The 16,121-nt window shown below is 45.3% G+C and overlaps 1 pseudogene; it reads left to right on the top strand.

Annotated features, from left to right (window-relative positions):
- Window positions 1-429: 429 nt before the first annotated feature.
- LOC127314849 (chitinase 2-like) lies at window positions 430-1,701 on the top strand (annotated as a pseudogene).
- Window positions 1,702-16,121: the final 14,420 nt, after the last annotated feature.

Genomic DNA, 16,121 nt, shown 5'->3' with positions numbered 1-16,121 from the left:
ACTGATAATTTGCAACCTGGCATGAAACCAAAGCAAATGAAGTGGCGTTTCTTTGTATAAACAGTCGCGTAAATGATACCAGGATTCTCTCAACGAGACGGTAGAAAACAAACGACAGTCGCAACTCGCAAGTTGGGGTTTATTTGCATACATATAAGTAGGAGGTATTCAAAAATTACACGAGGTTGTTGCAAGTTGAAATTAATGGTTCGCCAAGCTTATCAGTCGCTTACGTCTCCAAACGCAGGTACGTGCGGGACCCAGGAGCCAAATGCGGTCACATGACAAATCTGAGTCAAAGCCTGCAGACCGAATCACGAAGCAGTCTACGGGGACGTCCAGCTAGCTAGGTTTGGGGATGAAGTTTCGGTAGCTTAACCCCAGAGTTGAGTGTATAAATAGGCTGCATGTCGCTCCTTATTTGGCACCAAACACACAACCATGTCCTCACCGAGAGCTCAGAGTCTGGCGAGAGCGGCGACGGCCATTCTGGCCGTGCTGGTCGCAGCGCTCGCCACGGCCGCTCGAGCCCAGATGTGCGGCTCCCAGGCCGGCGGAGCGCTGTGCGCTAACTGCCTCTGCTGCAGCGAGTGGGGGTATTGCGGCAGCACCGACCAGTACTGCGGCGCTGGCTGCCAGAGCCAGTGCGACGGCACCTGCGCCCCACCTCCCCCCACCGCCCCCCCCTCCCCCCGCCGTCCCCCCTCCCCCTGCCGTCCCCTCTCCCCCCGCCGGCCCGGGCTTGGGGTCCATCTTGTCCAGGGAGCTCTTTGAGGAGATGCTCCTCCACCGCAACAACGCCGCGTGCCCGGCCCGCGGGTTCTACACCTACGACAGGTTCCTCGAGGCCGCCGCCAAGTTCCCGGAGTTCGCGGAGGGGCTGAGCACCGACACGCGAAAGAGAGAGGTGGCCGCGTTCCTTGGCCAGACGTCCCACGAGACCACCGGCGGGTGGCCGACGGCGCCTGACGGCCCCTACGCATGGGGCTACTGCTTCAATCGGGAGGTCAACCCGGGGTCTGACTACTGCGACACCAGCAGCACGGACTGGCCATGCGTGCCTGGCAAGCGGTACTACGGCCGCGGGCCCATGCAGCTCTCCTGGAACTACAACTACGGCCAGGCGGGGCTCGCGCTCGGCTTGGACCTGCTGGGCAACCCGGACCTGGTGGAGACGGACGACATGGTGTCCTTCGAGACGGCGCTGTGGTTCTGGATGACCCCGCAGGGGAACAAGCCGTCGTCGCACGACGTCATCACGGACCAGTGGACCCCTACGCCCGCGGACATCGCTGCCAACCGCGTTCCGGGCTACGGCGTCATCACCAACATCATCAACGGCGGCCTCGAGTGCGGCATCGGCCCCGACCCCGTGTCGCCGACCGCATCGGCTTCTACAAGCGCTACTGCGACCTCCTCGGCGTCAGCTACGGGCCCAACCTCGACTGCGACAACCAGAAGTCCTTCGCCTGGGGGCTCTCGGCTGGGCTCGCCGCGCAGCAGTGAAAACGGCCAGCCCTTTACTGTGTAAGCTTGTGAGCTTCTTCTTTAGATCTTTTTTCTTATCGTAAACTTGTGCGTTGTGATTCGGTTGTGTGTGATCACCGACGGAGTATTTCAGGAGCTTTCTACTGTGAAAGCTCCCTCGAGTGTCAGCAACGAATTAATAAATGGGCGGAAAGACTTCTCGCTCTGCATTTCTATCACGACTCTTTCAAACAAACTGCTACTGTGTATGATGCCCTTGTGATCGATGGACTGACGGCGATATATAACTAGTCAGAAATTGGCTCCATTCTTTACATGCATCTTCTGTTTGGCAAAGAGAGATTTTATGCTGCATTCTACACATTAAGTGTGTAGTGCATTTTTTTCTCTCGAAATGGGAGCATAGCCCCAGCCTCTGCATCCAAAGAATGCACACATTTTTATTTATTAGATTATTCATAAAGCTTTACAAGGAAGATACAAAGATCGACTCGAAGCTACATTTCGGATGACAACTCGCAATACCTACAAAAGTGATGAAATAACATGGCCATTATCCTGACAATACACCAACACACACCATCTAAAACCGAGTGCATTCCCAACCCGCCCATTGGCGGGTGAGAAGCACAACCAGTCAAGCAGATCCTCAGCGCACGTCATTGCACACGCCGCAGAAATCACTACCCCTGTCTTCCTCGAACTCATCTCCAAGAGGGATCATCGCATTGACCATGTGTAATGTCCCAGGTTTAGAGACAATCGAGGGGTAGATTTTAGAAAGGGATGTGCATTGCATAGTAAATTCTGGGGAAATTTCGCGCTTTTAAACAAAAACTGCATCGAAGGGGGACAAGTTTCTCTCTCGACACCTTACAGGGTTAGGGTTTCGAGAGTGCGACAAACTTGAATCTCACTTCATTAGTTTAGGGTTTTTAAGAAGAGAGGGGAGAGTTGCATGATTGAATTCTTGATAAAGTGACAAGGTTGAATTTAAACCAATGTTGAATTTGAATTTCAAATTCAAACATTAAATAATTACCCTAAATAATTCAATTGTGAGGAAATTCATTAAGTAATTAATCAATAATAAACAATATGAACAATTATAATAAAGTAAAGCTCATTAGAGAAAACTTTGAGCTTTATTGATCATCACACAATTTGCATTGTCATTACAATATTCATAAGTGAAATAAATGATTAATACAACACATTACATAAATGGGCAGAATAGAAGAAAGAAAAATAAAGAAAAATTACAAGTGAATGATCTATCCTAAACTACACAAGATGATCATCATGGAGATCTTGCCAAGAGGATCTTGATCTTCATCCAGAGCATCACATTGTTCCCTGTAATCACACAAACAAAAAACCAAAGACAAGTGTTATGCCAAGTGGCATTGCCACTTGGCAGGTTAGCAAGAAAAATGAGAAGTTGAGAGGATATTATCAAGATCAGCCGAGCTGATCCACCAAATGGACCAAGTTCCAACCAGGAACCACACAGGCAGCTCACAAGGCAGTGTGCATGTCCACCAGCACATACACAGCCAGGGAGAGTCACCAAAATGACCAGGCCAAGCTGTCGACCAGAGAAAGCAAGAGAGCACCATATATAACCTTTTTGAGCCAAACCCTAGCTCATTCATCGACAGGCAACTTGGTAAGTCATCAGAGAGCAAGAACACTTAGAACAGGAAGAACACATAGCCAGAACCCTCATCCAGGAACAGCTCAAGCAAAGAATCAAGCTTTCGTTGAGAAGTAAACCATGGAGTAGATCAAGCACAAGCCACAAGGAGGAGCAGGGCAAGCCAAGAAATCAGCGCAGAAGCAAGACCTCTACACCAACACACTATTTCTAGGAGCTGGAGTGAGGTATACACATTAACATGAACAAACCAGATGGTTTTGTTCATAAAATTGCACAGGCATGATCTCAAACACACCACAGGGGTAGAAACCCTATATGTGAGTCATCATATGGCTACTGGCCAAATTGGTGCAAGTGAACAAGAGAGAAACAAATAGGAAAGCACCCTGGGAACATTGACTATGCCAAACCAGTGACATAATCAAAGAAATCCAACAAGGGATGATCCTATCTAGCTAGTCAGTTTCACTCAGCACCTATAGCCACTACACCATCAGACAGATAGACTATAAAGTGTCTATTCTTGTTTATCAACATCAAAGGAAACTGGAAAAACCACAAGGATTCTTCCAGTGAAGTATTTCCCAAATCACAAGCAAGCCAACACAGGTAGGAGCAACCATTTCTAAGGCATGAGAGCCTGCTAGGGTCACAACAGCCTACCTATCCACATAAGAAATTCACCAAAGCATCACATCATTATCCAGGGATTCAAGATGAGCTAGGTACCCATCCAGTGTTTGGCATCCCTCAAGCTACATCAAATTCATCCATATGATCATTACTGATAAACAGTTCACATCATTTATCCATCTAGTAAAGTAAGGAATTACAGATAAATGAAACAGTAAAGTAACTAAAGCACCAACATCTTGCCAGTGAACCAATGGCTCACTGCAAGCATCAGATGATGCTTGAGTAAGCATTAACACACATCAGCACAAGTACAAGTGTCACACAGACACCAGGTGAAGCACCAGCAAGGCACAGGCAACAAGCAAATGATGATCATTTGATCATCAGGGCCTGCTAAAGCATGCCATGGCAGGCTAGAATCAAACACTGGGATTCCACATGAATTCTATGAATTAAACAGCCACAGATAAGCAACACTTGTATCACAGACTAACCATAAACCATTTTTATAATTGTATCCAGAAGCACTCCATCAAGGGATGGAGCTGCCAAGTCAGTAACAATACTCAATTGAGCATGATCATGAAATTATAGCACACAGAAGAGCACACTCTGGGTACCTGTACTTGTAAATTTACAAGAATTGCACACAAAGAAACAAGCCGTAACACCATAAATGAATACACTTGAGTAATTGGTGAAGATAGCATCAGAATGCAGACACTGGCACTTGCATACTACAAGGATCATACATAATGATCAAGCCAGGGACAAGATTATGCACATACAGGATATCTTAGTAGCAATAATGATCACAGGAGCCAGCCAGCAGGCCATGAGCATCACTGGATGTTCATGAACAATCACAGAAAGGCCACAGTAGGAATATAGCATGCAACAGAAGTGCATAGAGCAAAATAGAAGAGCAGCAGCAACCAAAATCCATAGCTAATGCACAGCAGCAGCATACGCATGGCAGCAGCCAGCACAGCACCAGGGCTGGCTTGGCGCAAGGCACACAGAGGCGCAGAAGCAACAACAGCAGGCAGTGCCAGCATCTCCATGAGGAGAGGCAGGCGAGTAATTAGAGCATGGCATAGAGGAGGATGAAGAGAGGGAGAAGATGGAAGCGCATGTACCTGGAGCGAGCAGACGGCAGGCGTGGCCGTGGCGGCCACGGCGGCGCGCGCCGAAGGCACGGCGGCACCTGGCCAGGCCATGCCAGGCCCGACTAGCGCCGCAGCGCTCCGCACCACGGCAGCGAAGGCCGGCGGCGCCATCACGCCATGGCGCCAGGCTCGTCGGCAACGACGAGATCGCGGCGATTCGCCCGCGGTCATGTCACGGGAATGTTGGGGAAGAACGGCGGCGGCGAGGAAAAGCAGATCGATGTGGATCAATCGAAGCGCCGTCGAACGGTGGTTCGATTGATACCCATCTCACCGCCGGCGATGGCCGGAGTCGGCCGGAGAAAATCGGCGAAGGCGGCGGCGACGCGGGTGTCGCCAGAGCTCAGAGGGGTTAGGGTTAGCGCGTGCGCGAGAGGAAGGGGACGGGTGCGTCCGACCGAGCCGGACGAGCGGCTCGGGTTAGGGTTAACCCACTGGGCCACCCTGACAGGTGGGCCCAGGGGCAAAAAGGACTTTTTACAATTCAATAAAAATATGAAACTTTAAAATTCAATAGAAAATTATTGAAAGCTCTTAAAAATAACTTAAAAATATGAAAAATGATCAGCATAAAATTCTCTATTTAAATAAAATATCAAAGAGAATTTTTGAAGACAATTAAGAATAAGTCCTATTTTGATGATTTAAATAATCATTTAAATCACACACCTAATTTTATATAATGAAAATAAGTCCATTAATGTATTTGGATTTTAAAAACACCTTGACAACATTTCAAGGTTGTATTTTACTTTAAATCAAGTATCCCCAAGTTATTCTTAGTATTAACCTCTTACATAAAATAATAACGACATCGGAAGGGGGAAACAAACCCTAAAACTGGAATCATGCATAATTGCTTCTTTAACCATTGCCCTTATCGGACAATGATGCTATTTTTCAGAGACAGAGGACAAGGGTCAGTCCACACCTTCCAACTGCAAAACTTTGCAGTGTTCAGGCAAGTTCATCACTTGCTCATATCATTTGAGTATTTTTATCAAATTACTTGCAAAGTATTATGGTTATCACTATTGCACAAAAATCAAAACCACTACTTTCATAACTATGAATATGACTATGTGGTGGGCAATGGAACCATGGATTGTGTTGATATGGTGGAGGTTCCATTGCACGGGTTTATATCCATCTAGGATTAAACAACAAATGTCGCCAGTGATTCTTGTGCCGTAATACCCGTGTTAACCATAAGATCCGGAGTGGGACGGAGTAGTCAAAAGTGTTTCCACCTCTCGTTCATCAACGGATGCGCTTTACCGTAGACACTTGTATCTGTCAGGGCAAGCGGTTGGCTGGGGAAGCCTTAAGTCCCCACGGGATAGTCCGTAGACACTTGTCGCTCGAAGTGCAAGCGGTTGGCTGGGGAAGCCTTAAGTCCCCACGTTATTGCGGTCTATGATGGGTTGCAGCTACCGGCGAAGGAGTTTGGTTCGATCCCAAACTGTCGTCGTGGTTGGGGTCCACCCGTGAGTGGGAATAATGGGACCGGCGAGGACCCAGGGTCGGGGCATGCAACAAAGGGTGGGTGTTCGAGGTAGCGGAGGAACATGATTGGCTAGACCTTATACCGGGCCTCACACCAAAGGAAGTGTGGACGGGAAAGATGCCCGGTTGGCACCAAGGTTAAGATCTCTTATGGGTAAAGCAACACACCTCTGCAGAGTGTAAAGAACTGTGACCTGTCACTCCCTGTTCCGGGATGAGGAACTGCGAACGCGGCCGAAAAGGAGCTCCATGAAGTTCTAGTAAACCGGTGAAGGCTGACGGACATAGCTCTTTGAAATAAAAGCAATCTCTTGAAGAAACGTTTAACAAAACTTGCATTGTATTAGACTTTCTGGTCTAGTATCGTAGTTAGTGCATTAAACACCTCTTATCTATAATGAACTTGTTGAGTACGCTCGTACTCATACCACTCTTAAATCCCATGCTTAGATTGTCTGAATCGTCTGGAAGAGGACTGCGACAACAATGAAGACGCCGAGATCATCGGCTACGATGAACCTGACCTCTCAGGAGGAGTTGAAGGCGTAGACTATCTCATAGTCTACGGAACCGGGGAGGCTTCCGGTGGAAATCAAGCCTAGAAGAACCGAGTAGTAGTTGTAGCCGAGCAGCACGAACTCTTAATATTTAGCTGCTCGAGGAAATAAATGTATCACTTAATGAGACTTATATATTGTAAACTAAGTTGGGTTCGCCTCGAACCCAGGAGTATTCCTCTGAGGACCCAAGAGGAGCTCCGAGACGACATGTGTATGTTAATTGTAATAATATATGAATGAGTTATGGACCTTGCTATGTTCTGTTGTACTACTCTGAGGGATGTAATATTTGCGGAATGGTACTTCGTGAATGTTATATCAACGACTGGCATACTACAACATGCAGTGGTATGCAGGGTCACCACAGTTGGTATCAGAGCCAAAGCTTTGACCTTAGGTCGGAACCTAGTAAATGGGACCAAACGTTAGGAGTCAAATAGGACTAGTAAAGAATTCTCTAAAAATATGGTGTATATTCAATTGAGAATAAAACAATCATATCTTTTAGTGCGATAATTCTTTATTATCTCTATTATGATGCATTATTACTAATCTTATAATCTTTCTATTTCTACAGCCAACATGGCAAGTTCACGACCGGGAAGAAACATGAAAGTTATGGATTCCACACTGAACGAATACCAAGGAGGACTTGCTGATATCCTACGAGCCATGTTACTGGAATTTGGGTGCGATCCCCAGATTCCAGTAAAGAAGTACATGTTCTATGATGGTCCGGTGTTGGCCAAGTGCAGGGTAGGACTGCGACTTCCCGAATCTTTGGGAATGAGCATAGTCATGCCAGCTGGGGAAGCTAGGACAACCAACACAGCCTACCATATAGCTGTTATGAGAGCCATAACCGACATACGGGAACATAAGACAAAATAGCTTATGGATTCCGAGTTCTCCCATATTCCTCATAATCAGGAGGAAGAAGATCCCATGCTCAACCACTACAAATATGCTAAACGCAAACCCATAGCAGCGGCAAAATATATGGATAATAGCTGCAACTTCATATCATTACTCTTTCAGCTGAACCATCATCTGATAGGAGCAATTGATACGATGCTTGAGGAATTCACTGAACCCAAGGAGGAGAGTAGGGGGAAAGAACCTATGGAGAATGTGGTGCACACACCAGTTTATTCAGCTGGTGACTACATCAGTATTGATCCACTTGCGCGTGAACCTACACCTGCTACACCTGGGAACTACCTGGGTAGTTCCTATGGGGGATACGAAGGCGGAGAGGAATCCGGAAACAACCAGCGTTCCGAGACTCCTATCGAGAATTCCAGGGGTTGGCGTTGGAGGGATGATACTGGAACCCATAGTACTTCTGTGTATTATGATGGGGATATGAATGATGACGCAACAACCCAGAACCAGGGCTATCCTAGTAATGAAGGAGTGGATGGAGGATATCCGACACAGGTTGAGTCGGGTATGAGTTTTGGTAACCCTTATGGTGGGGCTACAGGAGAGTACACCCGATGGGTGGACTATGATGCACTCAACGATCAGTTTGTGAACACTGATTTCTCCTTAGGATCATCATCTGATTCGGATTACAAGCCAACGGGGAGACCTTATGTTCCAGGGTCTATCAGGAGGACGACACGTTCAACCGGATGGAAGCCTGGGATGTACCGGGAGTGAAGATCGACTAGAGTCCACCAAGGGAGGCGAGGCTATAATACACAAGTACCACGTGTATTATAGTTTGTAATATTTGTATAAATTTGTACATATACTTTAATAAGTGAGTTTGCATACTCACATCGACTTGAGTATTGTAATAAGACCACTTAAGTATGTATATACAGGGTATATGTTTTGTATGATTTGGATTTGCTTCTTGATTTCCATTGCGTGACTAGTTCTGTGCACAAAGTTGAGCTCAGAAAACTTGCGCATGGAGTAATTATGAGTATCATCTTGTGTTGCAGAACTAGGGGGTTATGTCGGGAACGCTAGGAGACGAGACTGAAGCACAGCGCATGGAGCGCGAAGCAAAAAAAAAGGAAGAGGCTGAGGGTGCAGCCAGAGATCAGTTTCCACCACCACCACCACCCATGACACAGCAAAATTTCATCCAGTACATGCAGCTGGTAGAGGAGAGGCAGCGTGTAACACTGGAGCAGCAGAACAAATTCTTTCAGGATTTGTTACAGCAAAACAGGGTGGAAAGACCTGAGAACCAGGGAGTCACATTAGCGGACTTCCAAAACACAAAGCCGATATCTTTCGCATACGTGCCCGAGCCAATGGACGCGGAAGATTGGCTGATGGATACTGAGCGAAAGCTCAACACCGTTGGATGTAACGACCAAGAGAAGGTTCGTTATGCTACTCATCTGCTATGTGGACCTGCCGCATCATGGTGGGACAATATCGTAGCCGTTTATCCGGCTGGAAAGGTATTTACCTGGGAGGAATTCACGAGGAAGTTCAGGGAATCCAATGTCCCTGAAAGTATAGTGGAGCTGAAGCGTCGAGAATTTGAAAGTCTCGAGCAGAAGGACAAGGCAATCCTGACCTATGTCAGGGAGTTCTCAAAACTGTCCCGGTACGCCGTTGAAGAAGTCAACATCGAGGACAAGAAGAAAAAGAGATTTCTGAGGGGGTTGAGTCCCCAGTTCAAAGTACAGCTTCGTATGATGAGAGCGACGGAGTTTCAAGAGTTGGTGGATGCAGCCATCACTCTAGAAGATGATTTCAAGCAATTGCAGGAGGAGAAGAGAAAAAAGGCCAAGTTTGAGCCTAAGAGGTTTGTTAGTAACAAGCCTAATACCAGCTTAAGTTTCAAGCCCAGATACAACAACAACAACAACAACAACAACAACAGTAACTACTACGGTAGTAGGAAGAATCAAGCTTTTCAGACCGCCAATCCAATGGTCTGTCGAATCTGTGGACTTCCAGGGCATTTTGCCAAGGACTGTAGAAAGCCAAGGGTAATATGCTTTGGTTGTCGTCAGGAGGGGCACATGCTGAAGGACTGCCCCAAGAAAAATAGTGGAGGAGGTCACCAGAGGAGGAGGAGGTCGAGGAGGAAACGCCGGAGGCAATCGGAAGAATAAGAAGCCCTTCGGCAAGCTGAACTGCACTGGGCCTGGAGGAGGTGGTCAACTCTGACCAGGCGGTGATAGGTACGCTCCAGATACTCACTCATCCTGGCAAAGTACTTTTTGATACTGGTGCAACTACATCATTCATTTCTCAACAATTCATCACCAAACATGGGATTAGTTGCACTAAGTTAGATACACCCATAACCATACTTTCTGCGGGGGGAACGATAGTAGTAACCCATGCCAAACAAAAACAAGTCATTATGATCAATAAGTGCGCGTTTGACGCGGACCTATTCATTTTACCGATGAAGGACATTGATGTCATTCTTGGTATGAACTGGTTAGAAGCTAATGGAGCATTGATCGACTGTGTAAACAAGACGGTGTCATTGAAAAATCCCGATGGAAGTAGAATGATCTACCAAGGCGACAAACATACACAGATTGAAGTGGAGCTACAGCTGAACAGCATGAAGGAGGTGAAGTTAGAAGATATACCTGTAGTAAATGAATTCCAGGATGTGTTTCCTGCGGAATTACCTGGTATGCCACCAGATAGGGAGATAGAATTCACTATCGACCTAATCCCAGGAACAGCTCCGATTGCCAAAGCACCATATAAGATGGGGCCCAAGGAGTTGAAAGAACTTAAGGAGCAACTGGATGACTTGGAACAAAAGGGATTCATTCAGGAGAGTGTTTCACCATGGGGATCACCTGTGATCTTCGTGGATAAAAGAGATGGAGGAAGAAGGATGTGCGGAGACTACAGGAATCTGAACAACGTCACAATCAAGAACAAGTATCCACTTCCAAGAATACAAGATCTATTTGATCAAGTGAGAGGCGCGGGAGTCTTTTCCAAGATTGATCTAAGATCTGGTTATCACCAGATAAAGATCAAGAAGGAGGACATTCCGAAAACTGCCTTTGTCTCAAGGTATGGACACCATGAATACCTTGTAGTACCTTTTGGATTGACCAATGCCCCAGCAATATTCATGAATCTCATGAATAAGATCTTCATGCCATATCTAGACAAGTTTGTCATCGTATTTATCGATGATATTCTGATATACTCCAAGAACAAGGCAGAACATGCCGAACATTTGAGGTTAGTGTTGCAAACACTAAGGGAACACCAACTTTATGCCAAATTCAGCAAGTGTGAATTTTGGCTAGATCAAGTGGAATTTCTTGGTCATGTCATTAGCAAAGATGGAATCGCTGTCAACCCGAGCAAGGTAGCGGCAGTTCTAGAATGGGAAGCACCCAAGACTGTCAAGGAAATCCGAGGATTCCTAGGAATGGCAGGATATTATCGGAGATTCATTGAAGGATTCTCTAAGATAGCAGGACCTATGACAAAGCTGTTAAGGAAGAACACACCATTTGTGTGGTCAGAGAAGTGTGAGAAGAGTTTTCAAACTCTGAAGGAGAAACTCACCACGGCACCGGTGTTAGCAGTTCCGGAAGTTGGCAAGGATTACACCGTGTACTGTGACGCATCCAAGCATGGATTGGGTTGCGTACTCATGCAAGATCGGAAAGTGATATCTTATGGATCGAGGCAACTCAGACCTCATGAAGTGAATTATCCAACACATGACTTGGAATTAGCAGCTGTCGTATTTGCACTCAAAACTTGGAGACATTTTCTCTATGGAGCTAAGTGTGAGCTCTATACAGACCATAAAAGCCTCAAATATTTCTTCACTTAGAAGGAACTCAACATGAGGCAGAAAAGATGGCTAGAATTGATCAAGGATTATGACCTAACAATCAATTACTCACCAGGGAAGGCTAATGTTGTAGCAGATGCCATGAGTAGGAAGAGCACCGGAGGAGTGGAACAAGAACTATCACCGGAGTTGAGGAAGGAAATAAGCCAAGCCCAAATACAACTTTGGGAGAAAGAAGCCCATGAAGGATTATCGACGTTGCAAGTAGCCGATGAGCTTAATGTCAATCTGAAGAATGAGATAATGATGGGTCAAATGGACGATCCATTCATCGTTGAGGAGATGAGAAGAATAGATGAAGGAAGACCATCAGAATTTCATCGCGGAGAATCTGGATCATTATGGTTCCAGAAAAGAATTTGCGTTCCGGATATTGCTGAAATTAAGGAAATAATACTCCGGGAAGCTCATCAAACACCATATTCCATACATCCGGGAAGTACAAAGATGTACATGGACCTAAAGGAACTATTCTGGTGGAATAACATGAAGAGGGAGATAGCACAATACGTGGCGGAATGCCATACCTGCCAGCGAGTGAAGGCTGAACACCAGAGTCCGGCAGGGAAGTTACAACCTTTACCTATTCCCGAGTGGAAATGGGAGGAAATAGGGATGGATTTCATCACCGGACTACCCATGACTAATAAAAAGAAGGACATGATATGGGTAATCGTGGACCGGTTGACGAAAAGTGCACACTTTTTAGCGGTAAACCAGCAGGATAAAGGAGAGAAACTTATCGATCTTTACATCAAAGAGATCGTGAGTAAGCATGGAGTGCCTAAGAAGATCGTATCGGATCGAGGATCCGTGTTCACATCAGCATTCTGGAAGCAACTTCACGAAGCTTTAGGATCCAAGTTGGACTATAGTACCGCTTATCATCCCTGCATCGTGGACAAACCGAGAGAACCAACCAGATCTTAGAAGATATGCTTAGGGCTTGTGCCCTAGATTTCGGAGGATCATGGGAGGAGCACCTACCTTTAGCAGAGTTCTCATACAATAATAGTTATCAAAGCAGTATCAAAATGGCACCATTTGAAGCTCTGTATGGAAGGAAGTGCAGATCACCGATATGTTGGTATGAAGCCGGAGCAAGCAAAGAGTTCAACCCTGATTATGTCAAAGAAAAACAACAAATCATTGACATTATCAGAGACAGGCTCAAGATAGCCCAAAGTCGGCAAAAGAGTTATGCCGATCAGAAGAGAAGGACATGGGAACCACAAGTTGGAGACATGGTTTATCTTAAGGTAAGCCCGATGAAAGGACTCCAGAGATTTGGAGTGAAAGGAAAGCTCAGTCCTAGATATATAGGACCTTTCAAGATACTGAGTCAGAACCGAGGTTTAGCCTTTGAATTGGATCTACCTAGAAGGCTAGCTCAAGTTCACAATGTTTTCCATGTGTCACAACTTCGGAAATGTTTGAAGACCCCAGATGAACCAATATCACATGATGAGCTCGAGTTACAACCAGACTTGAAATATATCGAGAAGCCAGCCAAGATTCTCGAGGAGAGCTGGAAACAACTCAGAAATAAGGCGATCAAGTATTGCAAGATACAATGGAAGCATCACCCCGAGAGGGAAGCCACCTGGGAAAAAGAGGAAGACCTGAGGAAAACATACCCCGAGCTGTTCAGGTATTACAACCACAACTTCGGGACGAAGTTTTCTTTAAGGGGGAAAGGCTGTAATGTCCCAGGTTTAGAGACAATCGAGGGGTAGATTTTAGAAAGGGATGTGCATTGCATAGTAAATTCTGGGGAAATTTCGCGCTTTTAACAAAAACTGCATCGAAGGGGGACAAGTTTCTCTCTCGACACCTTACAGGGTTAGGGTTTCGAGAGTGCGACAAACTTGAATCTCACTTCATTAGTTTAGCGTTTTTAAGAAGAGAGGGGAGAGTTGCATGATTGAATTCTCGATAAAGTGACAAGGTTGAATTTAAACCAATGTTGAATTTGAATTTCAAATTCAAACATTAAATAATTACCCTAAATAATTCAATTGTGAGGAAATTCATTAAGTAATTAATCAATAATAAACAATATGAACAATTATAATAAAGTAAAGCTCATTAGAGAAAACTTTGAGCTTTATTGATCATCACACAATTTACATTGTCATTACAATATTCATAAGTGAAATAAATGATTAATACAACACATTACATAAATGGGCAGAATAGAAGAAAGAAAAATAAAGAAAAATTACAAGTGAATGATCTATCCTAAACTACACAAGATGATCATCATGGAGATCTTGCCAAGAGGATCTTGATCTTCATACAGAGCATCACATTGTTCCCTGTAATCACACAAACAAAAAACCAAAGACAAGTGTTATGCCAAGTGGCATTGCCACTTGGCAGGTTAGCAAGAAAAATGAGAAGTTGAGAGGATATTATCAAGATCAGCCGAGCTGATCCACCAAATGGACCAAGTTCCAACCAGGAACCACACAGGCAGCTCACAAGGCAGTGTGCATGTCCACCAAAGACATACACAAACCAGGAGAGTCACCAAAATGACCAGGCCAAGCTGTCGACCAGAGAAAGCAAGAGAGCACCATATATAACCTTTTTGAGCCAAACCCTAGCTCATTCATCGACAGGCAACTTGGTAAGTCATCAGAGAGCAAGAACACTTAGAACAGGAAGAACACATAGCCAGAACCCTCATCCAGGAACAGCTCAAGCAAAGAACTGTTTCCTGTTGAGAAGTAAACCATGGAGTAGATCAAGCACAAGCCACAAGGAGGAGCAGGGCAAGCCAAGAAATCAGCGCAGAAGCAAGACCTCTACACCAACACACTATTTCTAGGAGCTGGAGTGAGGTATACACATTAACATGAACAAACCAGATGGTTTTGTTCATAAAATTGCACAGGCATGATCTCAAACACACCACAGGGGTAGAAACCCTATATGTGAGTCATCATATGGCTACTGGCCAAATTGGTGCAAGTGAACAAGAGAGAAACAAATAGGAAAGCACCCTGGGAACATTGACTATGCCAAACCAGTGACATAATCAAAGAAATCCAACAAGGGATGATCCTATCTAGCTAGTCAGTTTCACTCAGCACCTATAGCCACTACACCATCAGACAGATAGACTATAAAGTGTCTATTCTTGTTTATCAACATCAAAGGAAACTGGAAAAACCACAAGGATTATTCAATTGAAGTTTTTACCAAATCACATCTAGCCAACACAGGTAGGAGCAACCATTTCTAAGCAGACAGAGCCTGCTAGGGTCACAACAGCTACCTATCCACATAAGAAATTCACCAAAGCATCACATCATTATCCAGGGGATTCAGTATGAGCTAGGGTACCCAACCAGTGGTTGGCATCCCTCTAGCTACATCAAATTCATCCATATGATCATTACTGATAAACAGTTCACATCATTTATCCATCTAGTAAAGTAAGGAATTACAGATAAATGAAACAGTAAAGTAACTAAAGCACCAACATCTTGCCAGTGAACCAATGGCTCACTGCAAGCATCAGATGATGCTTGAGTAAGCATTAACACACATCAGCACAAGTACAAGTGTCACACAGACACCAGGTGAAGCACCAGCAAGGCACAGGCAACAAGCAAATGATGATCATTTGATCATCAGGGCCTGCTAAAGCATGCCATGGCAGGCTAGAATCAAACACTGGGATTCCACATGAATTCTATGAATTAAACAGCCACAGATAAGCAACACTTGTATCACAGACTAACCATAAACCATTTTTATAATTGTATCCAGAAGCACTCCATCAAGGGATGGAGCTGCCAAGTCAGTAACAATACTCAGTTGAGCATGATCATGAAATTATAGCACACAGAAGAGCACACTGGGGTACTGGTACTTGTAAATTTACAAGAATTGCACACAGCAAACAAGCCAGAACACCATAAATGAATACACTTGAGTAATTGGTGAAGATAGCATCAGGAACAGAGACACTGGCACTTGCATACTACAAGGATCATACATAATGATCAAGCCAGGGACAAGATTATGCACATACAGGATATCTTAGTAGCAATAATGATCACAGGAGCCAGCCAGCAGGCCATGAGCATCACTGGATGTTCATGAACAATCACAGAAAGGCCACAGTAGGAATATAGCATGCAACAGAAGTGCATAGAGCAAAATAGAAGAGCAGCAGCAACCAAAATCCATAGCTAATGCACAAAGAAAGATACGCATGGCAGCAGCCAAGACAAAGACTGTGGCTGGCTTGGCGCAAGGCACAC

This window comes from Lolium perenne, chromosome 1 (assembly GCF_019359855.2).
Source record: "Lolium perenne isolate Kyuss_39 chromosome 1, Kyuss_2.0, whole genome shotgun sequence".
NCBI classification, from domain to species: domain Eukaryota; kingdom Viridiplantae; phylum Streptophyta; class Magnoliopsida; order Poales; family Poaceae; genus Lolium; species Lolium perenne.
This window is presented reverse-complemented; position numbering and strand designations above follow the sequence as displayed.